Source organism: Aotus nancymaae, unplaced genomic scaffold (assembly GCF_030222135.1).
Source record: "Aotus nancymaae isolate 86718 unplaced genomic scaffold, 86718_ANA_hifiasm-v0.15.2.pri h1tg000036l, whole genome shotgun sequence".
Taxonomy (NCBI): domain Eukaryota; kingdom Metazoa; phylum Chordata; class Mammalia; order Primates; family Aotidae; genus Aotus; species Aotus nancymaae.
Window position 1 is genome coordinate 22,030,917 of NW_026988450.1, and position 13,114 is coordinate 22,044,030.

Consider the following 13,114-nt stretch of genomic DNA (forward strand, 5'->3'; position numbering starts at 1 on the left):
ATGTGAGGATAACATTGGCCAGTTTCTTTCATTGCCAATTCTTCTTTTCCTCGTGACTGATATACTCTCTTTACCCCTTTGGCTAGATTTCCCAATAACTTCTTTGATAAGCACATGGACAGTTTCTCTCCCTTAGTGCCCCTCTGAAATAAGGGCACAAAATCACATGTTTTTTTGGGGAGAAAATCTCTAGAGAAGGCAGTGAAGTGGAGTAATCGAAGCATGAACATGAAATAAGGCAGCCTGGGTTTAAATGCCAATTCTAGCACTCAGCAGTTTCAGGCACTTGGGCATTTTTTATTTTATTTTTTTGTTCTGAGACAGAGTCTCACTCTGTCACCCAGGCTGGAGTATAATGGCGCAATCTTAGCTCACAGCAACCTCTGCCTCCCAGGTTCAAGCAATCCCCCTGCCTCAGCCTCCTGAGTAAGTAATTGGAATTACAGGTGCATGCCATCAAGCCCAGCTAATTCTGTATTTTTAGTAGAGCTGGGGTTTCACCATATTGGCCAGGCTGGTCTTGATCTCCTGACCTCAAGTGACCCACTGGTCTTTGCCTCCCAAAGTGCTGGGATTACAGGCGTGAGCCACCGCACCTGGCATGGGCATTTCACTTCCCAGAATCTTTTTGTATTTCACTGTGAAATGTGGATAAGTATTTTTCACTGCAGAAAGTTACTGTAAGAATTCAATGAAAATACCTATGAAACAACCTTAGCATCGTTCCAGCATTCAGTATTTACTATTATTATCTTAATTGTTATTTACCTGCTTGTATATTTATTAAAATCAAGTACTTTATTCTAATCATTGTAATTTTCATCATTAACTACTATGATTTTCACAATTATATATGTATGTATATTTTTAACAGAAGATTTTAAAACCAAAGTTATATTGGTGGATGACTCTCAATGCCCTATGATAATGCACTTATCTTTAAATTTATTCTTTCTTTTTTTTTCTTCAGGAAGAATCAGGTAGGAGCAATCAGGATGTTGCAAATCCTGATGAGGCAGAGAGTTAATCACATAGCACGTGAACTCTAGTCATCACGAACTCCGCCCTCCAAAGCAGGAGCAGGCAAGGATGATCACACCTGAGAATAATAAATCTCTTTCAAATGCTCAGCAGAATGAGCAAGTCCACCCACAGTCCATCTGTTCCTAAAACCATTTTGCCACGCTAGAGATCATTAAAGCCACACCAACGTCCTTCCAATTTGGTAATAACCGATGGGGAAAATCCACATGGCTGTTCTCAGGGAGCAAATCAGTTGGACAAGTTAGAGCTGGGTCTAACTTGCCCCAAGAGCAGTTCATTCTTCAGCAATTCCATCTGAAGAGAGCAGGTTATTGTGTGGAATTGAAGAGGTGTGATACTTTGTGTCTCTGCCTTTTTGAAAGTCAGAGCACTGCAGGTCACTCACAAGTCCCTGGGTAAATACCCAATGGCCCCTGAGAGTTATTCAGTGCCCCTGACTGGAAGAATTGGCACTGGCTTCTGGGTATTAATCTTAGGTAAGGAGGAAAAGTATTGAGAAAATGAGAATAAAATGAAGAAAGAAATGAGAATAAAAATAGGAATTGCTGTACATGTTTGTCTTAGCTCAGGTTGTTATAAAGGAAATACCACAGACTGGGTGTCTTAACCAACAGACACCTGGAGACTTGAAAGTCTGAGATCAAGCATGGTTTTCTCATATGACAGTAAGAAAGAGAGAGGCCATAGGAGAGAGGAGAGAGAGGGAGACAGAGACAGGGAGAGAGAGGGAGACAGAGACAGGGAGAGAGAGGGAGACAGAGACAGGGAGAGAGAGGGAGACAGAGACAGGGAGAGAGGGAGACAGAGACAGGGAGAGAGAGGGAGACAGAGACAGGGAGAGAGAGGGAGACAGAGACAGGGAGAGAGAGGGAGACAGAGACAGGGAGAGAGAGGGAGACAGAGACAGGGAGAGAGAGGGAGACAGAGACAGGGAGAGAGAGGGAGAGAGAGAAGAAGATGGAGAGGGAAAGAGAGAGGGAGAGAAAGAGAGGGAGAGAGAGCGAGAGAGAGAGGAAGAAGGAGAGAGAGGGAGAGAGAGGAAGACGGAGAGGGAAAGAGAGAAAGGGAGAGAGAGCGCACACTCATGTCTCTCCTTCTAAGGGCATTAATTTCCTAATGATGGCTCCACCATCAAGACCTAAGTACTTCCCAAAGGCCTTAGCTCAAAATACCATCACATTGGAGATTATGGTTTCGATATACAAATTTTGGGTGGACAAAGACATTTAGTCCATAGTAGTATTACCCTTCCTTCCTCACTCTTCCCCAAGCAGAATGAACACTCCTGAGAGCATATCTGGTGCTAAGCACCCCAAGAAGTATGTGCTCAATAAGTGTTCATTTAATTGTTGACTTGAATTTACTATGGCACCAAAATACAACTTTCAAAGAGGACAGAGGTATCTGTTTCTGCTCAGTCTTCATGGGGGTTTTCTTTGTAAAAGTCTGCTTCTCCTAACTGAAGTCAAGAAAACAGGCACGTGAGCATTTCACAGGATAAAAATCCATCCCAAGGAAAATGTCTCAGCCACACAGAGTGTGTTTACTGGGGATAAATGAAACAAGAAAAAAAAGACAAATTAATGGTATGGATCTACAAAATTCACTAGCAAATGACTACTGTCAACTTTTGTTCTAGAAGCACAGTGTATAATATTTATGAATGAAAACCCCTAATGATAGGTATGTCAATAAAGAAAAGCTTTCTTTCCCTTTTCTGTATACCCCACATTTTTTCCTAGTAACACAGAAAGCGTAAGCAGTGTTTAAGTTGGTGCAGTTCTCATGCTCAATCAGAATTCATAGTCAGCCTTGTTGAACGTTCAGTGGCAAAATTGATGTTAAGCTTGAAAGTGACATTAATGGTTTTGTAAGTTAGCACATTCTCCCCAAGTAGAAAAAGCCAGCAGGAGGAGAGGTGGTGAGTTCCAAACTTCTTTAGTTTTATATTTGCCATTCAGCTTAAAAAAATAAAAACATGACTATTAACTTTGATGTCCTGAATTTGGTGCCTACCGTTCCTATGCATTGTTTACACTTTTTGCTACATATGAGTGTATCTTCAAGCAACATATGGCATTACTTTGCCTGTGTTTAAATTCTCTATACATAGCATTATGTTGTATGTTTCTGAAACTTATTCTTTGCTGTATAACAATAAAAATATATTTGGTTACAGTAAAATTACAAATTTCCGTTTCTCAAAATATACCATCCAAAAAGGGGACAAAGTGATAGAAGGGAAAAGAACAGGCATCGAGGGGGAAGATATTTGTAAAACTCATACCTAATAAAGGTTTCCCATCCAGAAACCAAACTCACAATTTACATCAGGTGAAAACTTGACTCTGTGGTATTCATTTTTTCAGGCCTCTATACACACACAGCCTAGGATGTTCCTAGTGATAATGTCACGAATGCTAGACTCAAACCTTTTACTGTCACGATACAGCTGCTCAGTAACAAGGACAGGTCAGAAATTGAAATTGAGTTCAGATAACTTGTTTGGAGACCACATAGAAAATTTATTGTCTGTGTCAAAATATCCAACTTTACCAGCCTCAGGGAGATGCAACAAGTAGATGCAATAGAAGAAACAAAAAAGGCCGGGCGCGGTGGCTCAAGCCTGTAATCCCAGCACTTTGGGAGGCCGAGGCGGGTGGATCACGAGGTCAAGAGATCGAGACCATCCTGGTCAACATGGTGAAACCCCATCTCTACTAATACAAAAAATTAGCTGGGCATGGTGGCGCGTGCCTGTAATCCCAGCTACTCAGGAGGCTGAGGCAGGAGAATTACCTGAACCCAGGAAGTCGGAGGTTGCGGTGAGCCGAGATCGCGCCATTGCACTCCAGCCTGGGTAACAAGAGAGAAACTCCATCTCAAAAAAAAAGAAAAAAGAAAAAAAAAAACGAAACTGTGGCATGGGGTGAGTAATTGGTGGTGACTGATGGGCTTTAAAACTAAAACTACATAGCCAAGCCCCAGAATCCTTGGTAAGCATGTAACTCGAGTCCATAGGTGGAATGGGCCCCCCCAAGACATGTCACATCCTACTCCCTGGAACCTGTTAGTGTGAACTTGTTTGGAAAATGGTCTTCTTTGCGGATGTAACTAAATTATGAACATCAAGACGAGATCATCCTGGATTATCCAGGTGGGTCTTAAATCTGATGACAGTGTCTTACAAAAGATAGAAGGGAATACACAGAAGAAAAGCCATGTGGAGATGGAGTCAGAGAGTGAAATTGTGCAGTCAGAAGCCAAGGAACGCTTGGGGCCACCAAAAGCTGAAAGAAACATAGAAGGACTCTCTTCAAGAGCTGGCAAGAGAAGCTGGAGCCTGCTGACCTTTGATTTGGGATTCTAGCCTCTAGGTCTCTGAGAAAGAAATAAATTTTTGTTGTTTTAAGCCACCAAGTTTCTAATAATTTGTAACAGTCCTAGGAAACAAATATACCCCTATTCCATCAGAGAGGCAAAAGTTTTTCGTCGCCTAGGGTTTCTTTTGATGAGGGAATTTCCAGTGTTTAAAGTAAGCTGGGCTCCTCTGTACTCTGTCAAATACACAAACTGCTGAACTACTGAAGTCTTCTTCAAGGTACATTTTCCTTCAGCCTCCCAAACAGAAAAGCAGATTTGAGAAATTAATAAAACTTCACACCTAATGGCTGGATATCCCAAAGTCAATGTAATTGGGGCTCATGACAAAAGAAATTTAAATAGCTAGGAACCATAGTTGCACAACTTTGTAAATACAGAAAAACCCACTGAATTCTTAAAAAAAAAAAAAGAAAGAAAGAAATTTAAAGGCTGTTTTAATTTTGCTAGTTTAGTGGCAAGTGAACATATGTGCAAAGTTACAAATCTCAGACAAAATGCAACAATCGTATGAGGAGAGATTAAAGAGATTGACAGTGAAATGTGTGAAGAACGATTAACCTAAGTCAGTAAGAATGGAAAGTGATGCGCTTGTCAACCCAAAAATCCTGGGCTGCGTTAGTAAGAATGTAATGAATAGAGCAAAGGAGGCAGCAGGCAGGGTCTGTTTTTTTTTTTTTTTTGAGATGGAGTCTCGGTCTATCACCCAGGCTGGAGTTCAGTGGCGTGATCTTGGCTCACTGCGACCTCTGCCTCTCGAGTTCAAGTGATTCTCCTGCCTCAACATCCCGCGTAGCTGGGACTACAGGTGTGTGCCACCACGCCCGGCTAACTTTTGTATTTTTAGTAGAGATGGGGTTTCACCATGTTGGCAAGGATGGTCTCCATCTCTTGACCTCATGATCCACCCGCCTTGGACTCCCAAAGTGCTGGGATTACAGGTGTGAAACACCTTGCCCGGCCAGGCAGGGTCTGTTCTACCCGATGCTGTTCCTGGCATCACTCTTTGAGAATGGATCTGCAAATTCGAGTACATCCACAGGAGGGCAACTAGGACTCTAGAGTGTGGATGTAATGACGAATAAAGATCAGATGGAAGACTTAATGGTTCTTAGCTGGGAAAAAATCTGTAGGATGAATGTGATGATGTCTTCATGCCTTCAAATGATCATCGTAAGGATTACATTGAGCTCTGGCAAGTAATACTAAGCCTGCAAAAGAGACTAACTAGAAGTGGCCAGGACAGGAGGAAGAAACCAAGAAGGTGCTGTCATGCAAGCCAAGGGACAGTTCGAGCCTGGGTCTGGCAGTGTGAGTGCAGAAAACACCCACAGCAGCCTGTGAACTGGCAGTCACCACAGCAGTACAAACTGAGAATTGAGGAGAGAGAAACAGGCGTTTTGTAGAAAGGGAGAAATCCTTGGCTGGGAATGGTGGCTCACGCCTGTAATCCTAGCAATGTGGGAGGCCGAGGTGGGCAGATCACAAGGTCAAGAGATCGAGACCATCCTGGCCAACATGGTGAAACCCCATCTCTACTAAAAACACACAAAAAAATTAGCCGGGCGTAGAGGCACGCCCCTGTGGTCCCAACTACTCAGGAGGCTGAGGCGGAAGAATCGCTTGAACCCAGGAGGTGGAGGTTGCAGTGAGCAGAGATTGTGCCACTGCACTCCAGCCTGGCGACAGAGCAAGACTCCATCTCAAAAAAAAAAAAAAAAAGAGTGGGGGGAAATCCTTGAAGACCCACATTTACACTCTGTTTTGTCTCGTATCAATACGGTCTTAAATTCCCAGTGCACCTGGCCTCTGCCATCACTCAGTGGTTTCTAAATGTTCATCTCCTGTCGCCCACCTGTGATGGTCATTAGGGAGAAAAACTAAAGCGACGAGAGTCATCACATCTCTTCTACATTTTTTCCTGCATGTTAAAATGCTCTTTCTTTTTTGAAATTATGATAATAGCAGTTTGAAACTAATTATTTTAAATGCTCAATTTGGCAAAATAAAAATAATTGAAATCACCAATATTATTTATGATATTTTTGGAATTTTCTTCGGGGAAATCAAAAAGTTTGAAAACCATGGCTCCAGATTACGCTAACAGGAAACATAAGATTAAAACTTTGTATTTAAAAACAAAAACCTCAAAATTCTTCTCAAAGAGCTCTTTTCCTTAGAAATAAACAAGGAAGAAAACAGGGTCTGGGCTGTGTATATGTTACTTATAGTTTGGAAACTTCTAAAAATTTATGTGCACATTTTTGTTAATATAGGATTCAAAATTGTGTGTCTGTGTACCTGTGTATGTATGCATATAGCTGACATTGGGACAATTAAGCCATTAAAATCTGTACACCGTAATAACAACCATCGTATAATACAAGCAGTTTCCCCAAAATTACTACAGTTCTTTCTTCTGGACACACCTACATTCCTGTGATAATACTATTGGCCACAAGATGGCAATATACATCCAGGTTACTAATGTCTGTCAAGCGTTTTACCTCAAATCAGATTAAGTCAACTAGTTTTTGCTGTTCTTTGCTCCAAGGGCAAGAAAACATGTTAAAAATATTGTCTCTGTTTGTGTTTCCACCCATAATAATATAACTCGGCTCGAGTAAAGAGCTAAAATGGAGGTGAACAGAACACGATACTGTTTTGCCTGTTTTCATCTTAAAACGCGGATATTGATCTAGGACACGTGTGGAACGCAGGTTTCCGTGGGAAGTAGAATGGTTCTTGTATTTCTGGAAAGACATAGCAACTTTATATCTATTCTTATACAAAGCCAGGGACTGGGTTTAACACTTGCGTGAAATGGAAAGAATTATAATAACCTTCCCTATTTATCTCACAGAGGACTTGTGAAGCGCAAATGAGCTGCTCATCTCAAGCCCTTCCTTGAAGTAACCACCACCTCCAAAATCCTCTCAGAACTGTAACGCTGCTTGCAAATATAACCAAACGACAAGGCTCCCACCTGGCTGCAGGGAGCTCCTTGAGGAGCCGCATCCGGGCCTCTAGCACGGAGCTGTCTTTGCCTCCACTTGTCTTCTTGCATCTGCAACAAACCTTTTAAAAATATTTACTCTTGCTTTTCTCAGTTTTAGGTAACCAGCTACCTTGCCGTAGTAAAGGATGACACTGTCGAATGCTAAATAAATAAATAAATAAATAACCATTTTAAAGCGGGCAATTTAACCAAACAAGGTAACAGCTACACAGCTGGATCTCATAAACAAAGTAGTGAAGTACCTCCCAGAACCGTCTTCCGGAGGAGCTGAGATGGCAGTGGCGCTGCTGCAGTTACTACAAGGGACCGGAGAAACCACAGATGGCCCACAGGCAGAAATGGTGGCTGTGCAGGGGACGCCCCTGACCCAGTGACAGATGTGCAGAAATCCAGCTTTTCGGCCTTCTTGGATTCCCTCCTGCACAGTAGGTGCTCTAGAAAGACCCCTGCCACCAGCTGCTTTCTTGAAGGTTGTAGAGGAAAACGTTCCCTGGACCCCCTACACGCCATCACTATTTGGGCAGGGGGATTGCCCGAGGCCTCCCCGAGGATGTCCTGAAGCTGTGACCAGCTTCCAATAGGGAGTTAGCACTCACGGCTCCCCTTCAGGCTGTTTCCTAAGGAATCCAGAATAAGTCAGAGCATTTTGATGTTAAGGAACGTGAGGTCTTCGAGAAGGCGTGCAACTCCGATCCTTAAATTCATGACCAGTGACCTAAACCACTCCGGCTTGAAGAAAAGACAGAAAGTAATCTCGGAGTTCATCTCTGCTGCCTAGTCGGGTGCGGTGGCTCATGCCTGCAATCCCAGCAAGTTGGGAGGCCGAGGCAGGTAGATCACTTGAGTCTGGAAGTTTGAGACCAGCCTGGGCAATATGGTGAGACCCTCGTTTCTAGAAAAAAATAATCAACTAGCAGGTATGGTGGCTCATGCCTGTTGTCCCAGCTACTCGGGAGGCTGAGGTGGAAGGATCGCTGGAGCCCAAGAAGTCAAGGATGCAGTGAGCCATGATCATGCCACTGCACTCCAGCCTGGGCAACACAAGCTTAACCCTGTCCAAAAAAAAACAAACAAAAAAAACAACAAAAAAAAAATGCGGCCTGAGGTTTTGCTGAAAATTATATATTCACCACGAGATGGCGCGCTAATGACGTCTTTTTATTACTAGGAGCGGCTGCGTGGAGCTCATTTTTCCTATTGAATCCTGTGGAAAGTGTTAGAGCTGCAGAGAGGTCCCCAGACGGCAGAAACGATGAGCATGTAAGTACTTAATATAGTGGGGAAACGTCCATTGACAGATATTTAACCGCCCTTGAATTTGGGTTTCAAAAGACTCATTTTCTTGAACTCAGTGACATCATGAAATTCGCCTTACATAAAATTACCTCTTAAACACAGCTGATTCCAATGCGCTTTTCCCTTGGAAGCAGATGCTACCCAGGTTGTGAGCCGTCCTGGCGGAGCCCAGCTGCCGGGAGCTCCTTAATGAGCCACGTCGGGACCTCTAGCACTGAGTTAACTTTGCTTCCATTTGTCTTGTATCTGCAACGAACCTTTTTAAGGTATTTACTCTAAATTTCTCAGTTTTAGGTAACCAGCTACCTTGCTGTAGTAAAGGATGACACTATCACATGCTTAAAAAAAAATAAAAATAAATAACATATAACCATTTTAAAGCGGACAATTTGCTGGCGTTTAGCATATTCCCAATGTCATGAAATCAACACTTCTATACGTTGCAAAATATTGTCATCATTCCAAACTAAAACCCCTTACCCAGTTTCTCTCCCTGTCCCCTCCCTGAACTCCCTGGCAAGCAACTAATTTGCTTTTTGTCCCAAAGGATTGATATATTCTGAATATTTCATATAAATGGAATCATACAGTATGTGACCTTTTGTGTCTACCTTCTTTCAAGTAGCATATTTTCAAGGTTCATCCACATCGTAGCATATGTCAGTGTTTCATTCCATTTTATGGTGAGAACGTCCAGTGCAATGTTGAATAGTCATGGCAAAAACAGGCATCCTTGTCTTGTTTCTGATCTTATGGGGAAAGCTTTCAGTCTTTCATACTGAGTTTGATGTTAGCAGAAAGGCCTCTTATGGTGCTGAGGAAGTTCCTTTCTTCTCCTGGTTTTCTGAATGTTTTTATCATGAAAGGGTGTTGGATTTTGTTAAATGCGTTTCTATGTCAATGAAGATGATTGTGTGAGTTTTCCCTTCATTCTATAATGTGTGTTACATTGACTGATTTTCTTATGTCACACCATCCTTGTATTTTGGGGCATATAGTACTTTAAATATACATATATATATATATAAAATTGCACTTTAGGTTCTGGGGTATAGTACTTTTCTGGGGTATAGTACTTTATTATAATAACTTTAAAAATGGAGATGTGCGTAAAGTATTGCACAAATATAGTTAAGGTAGAATTAATTCTGCAGGTTAAAGCAGAGGGAGTGGGAAGGGTGTAGGGGAGGAAGACAAAGAGAAGTCAGCCAGTAAAAGACATAGACTAGAACTGACCTTAAATGACAAGGGGATTTCTTAAAAAGTCAAACCTTCAAGCAAGGTCTTTCTCTAATACAAGAGAGATGAGAAGCCAGTTTTCAAAAATCCAGTTTCATTTTCCTTGTCTTTAAAATGATTAGATTATTTTGATTTTGATTGTCATTGTTATAATTATCCTGTTTATATCATAAAACTTTCCTAAGTAGTTACATTGTTTGGGGCCATAATTTTACATTTTTGCACAGCAGTCCCTGGTTAGGTAATTACAGTAACCATATAGTCTTTGTTTTTTATTATCTTTAGAATGCCTGATGAACCAAAGTAGATTACTTATGAGATACCCTCTAGCTCTAAAGTTTTGTGACTTTTCGATTCTACAAAATCTGTACCACAGGTTCTTCCCTAACTGCACAAATTCCAGATCCTGTATCCCATATGGTTAGAAAACCTCTCTTTGTTAATTTCATTAAATCTACTGTACTTCTTATATGTTTCAATTCACACATGTTTTCTCTTTTTCTGTCTTCGATGAAGATGGAAAAAAGTGGATTACTTGTTGTTGGTAGAAAACTGTCTGTTCCTATAACTCTCTTAAGCAAGTATCTATTAAGCTCAAACAAAAATGGTCAGCTATTCTAGGCAGACATGGCTTCTCCTCCATCATGGCTTTTCTTGGCTCCCTTACCTCAGTTTCCCCCAGGAGCAGTTCTCTGCTCATCTTCTGATTGGCCACTCCCTGCCTCCACTGCTGTCTCTCCAGAGTATGTAATTTTGTGAGCTACAAATCCAAAGTGAGAATACATCTATCTTCTTTTTAGTTCAGCACATATAAATTGGGTGTTTTTTCAAATCATCTTCATAGTAAAATAAAGAGGAAAGCAAACCCAGAAAGAAACAGGTATGTTTATAAACAAGTGCCATTCCCTGGGTCGCATTGGCAGGCACCACCAAGGAAGCAGGTAGCTTTGACTCCTTTCTGCACTTCTGTCCCATGTCAAGCTCTTGGAAGAAGGTATGGCTCTATGGCTCATCTGCTGTTCCTAGTTAACTCCTAAAGTTCAGTTAGCCTCGCTGGTGGGCACCATCTTCCCACCAGCTTTCTTTCACCTGGGCAGACATCTCTCAGGGAGGCACAGGATGGGACTGGTTTGGGGCTCAGATTCTCACCTAGAGAGAAATAGGTTTAAACTCCAATTCCACCAAGTATTCCCTGTGTGGCCCTTGGAAAGTTATTGAAGCTTTGCGAGCCTCAGTTTTTCCACCCATGAGTGAAGATTATCACAGGCCAATTCATGGGTCTGGTCGGAGGCGTAAAAGGGCTGATATCTGTAAAGTGTATAGCATGGCACTTAGCGTGTTTACAGTATAAATTTGTCTCTTCCAATTTTAAAGCTTTACATTTTAAAGTACTTTCCTGGACTCAATCAACGCTATTCTTTTCTGTCTGACGGATCCCTAGTACCATCAGATTATGTTCAGTGGAAATAATAATGTCAAATGGTAGTGACTAATTAGACTTACTTTCCTGGTTGTCTGTGATGACTACATAACTGGAGTGGCTCCAGGGTATGGACTTTCCCAAATCAAATCACCCTCATTGTACAAGTGAGAAAGAATTTAAACCAAAGAGCAGCAATAACTATTTTCTATCAGAGTAATTTATTAAATATTTATTGATCATCTGCTATGTACCAGACAGATGGAGGTTGTAATTTCATAAGACACAAAGTGAAAAATGATGATTCCTGCTCTGAAGATGTTTAGAATCCAATGAAAGAAAAAAGACATGCTCAGATGGGATCAAGGCAGGGAGCTGGTTTCCAAGCTTTGAGCCTCTAAGCTGCATAAACCTCCTCTGTCTTTAAGCTTTTAGTTATGATTTTACCCTCTCTGAGTGAATCTAAATCCCCAGAATAAGACCAAATTTGATAAGAATCTTTTTGGGCCAATGGATGGTAGAGTTCCCAAATGAATGGTAACGTTTCTCAATTCTGTACTGTTTCAGACTTGTCCTTTTAAATTTTAGTGGTAAATCATGACTCATGATGACTTTGCTAATTCACTGTCTGGCCTGGATTAGAAACCTTGTAGTCATTGTGGCTTTTACCCAGGCTTTCATCACACACATCCAGTTTATCACCCAGTGAGTTGGATTCTAGCAGTCAAACCATAGTCTCAACCTAGGCCTCACTTTCTTTTGCCTGGACTGTCCATTTTGAGCTCTCTTCAATCTGCTCTGCACATTGCTAGCCAAAGTAGCTCTCTACGAGCTTGTGCTTAGGTGAATCACATCTGGAGACGTGGGGCAGGTTTAAAGGTGTGAGTCAAGAAGCAACAACAAGATATTTTGAGACATCCTGGAGAAAGGGGAAAATTGTCACAGGGAGATGTCCTAACCTAAAGGGTGAAAACGCAATAGATTCTTGAAACAATAGATTGCATTTCAGCATCTCCTAGGCTCTCAGGAGTTTGAAGAAAACCAGTAGCTGTTTGTACATTATACTTTTTACTGAAGCTTCATTTATTTGGATTTAATATTTTTTTTTTACTATAAATTTTACTCCGGAGCAAATCAAACACAATCACAGAATCTTGTTAAAAGTTCTGAACAAATCTTACGTTAGGGTTTTTTAAACACTGATGAACGTCTGTCTTGAGAATAAAATAGTTTTAAGTGCCATCATTTCTGTGCTCATTTGATTTCTATGTAATGTGAAGAAGTTGTTTTCTACCTTTGTAAGACTAAATACTTGTCACCGAAATGAAGAGTCTATGGCAAAGTTTATCGTCAACAGTGAAATCACGTACAGATATTACAGATCTTCTGCAGAACAAGTCAAAAGAGATCTGAATGGCTTGAGTTTCATCTATGAGGTTGGTGCAAAAGTAATTGAGGCTTTTACCATTGCTTTTAATGGTAAAAGCCTCAATTACTTTTGCACCAACCTCATAAAACATTTAAGTGTAGGTTGACTTTGTTCATTTTCTCAGGCTTTCTGCCTCCCCGTACTGCGATGTACAAGCAATACAGGGAAAAATAATCGGTGCTGTTTAGAAGACCCATAGTAAGCAGGGCATTCATTCAGAACTGCAGTGCAGTTAAGGCCCCATCTAGCCCAGACCCCTCATTTTAGGTGAGAAATCATAGTTGGA

The 13,114-nt window shown here is 41.4% G+C and overlaps 1 non-coding gene across 1 annotated transcript; it reads right to left on the reverse strand.

Annotated features, from left to right (window-relative positions):
• Positions 1–975: 975 nt before the first annotated feature.
• LOC135278161 (U8 small nucleolar RNA) lies at positions 976–1,106 on the reverse strand. Its single transcript, XR_010345714.1, has one exon. It is a non-coding gene; the product is annotated as a U8 small nucleolar RNA (small nucleolar RNA).
• Positions 1,107–13,114: the final 12,008 nt, after the last annotated feature.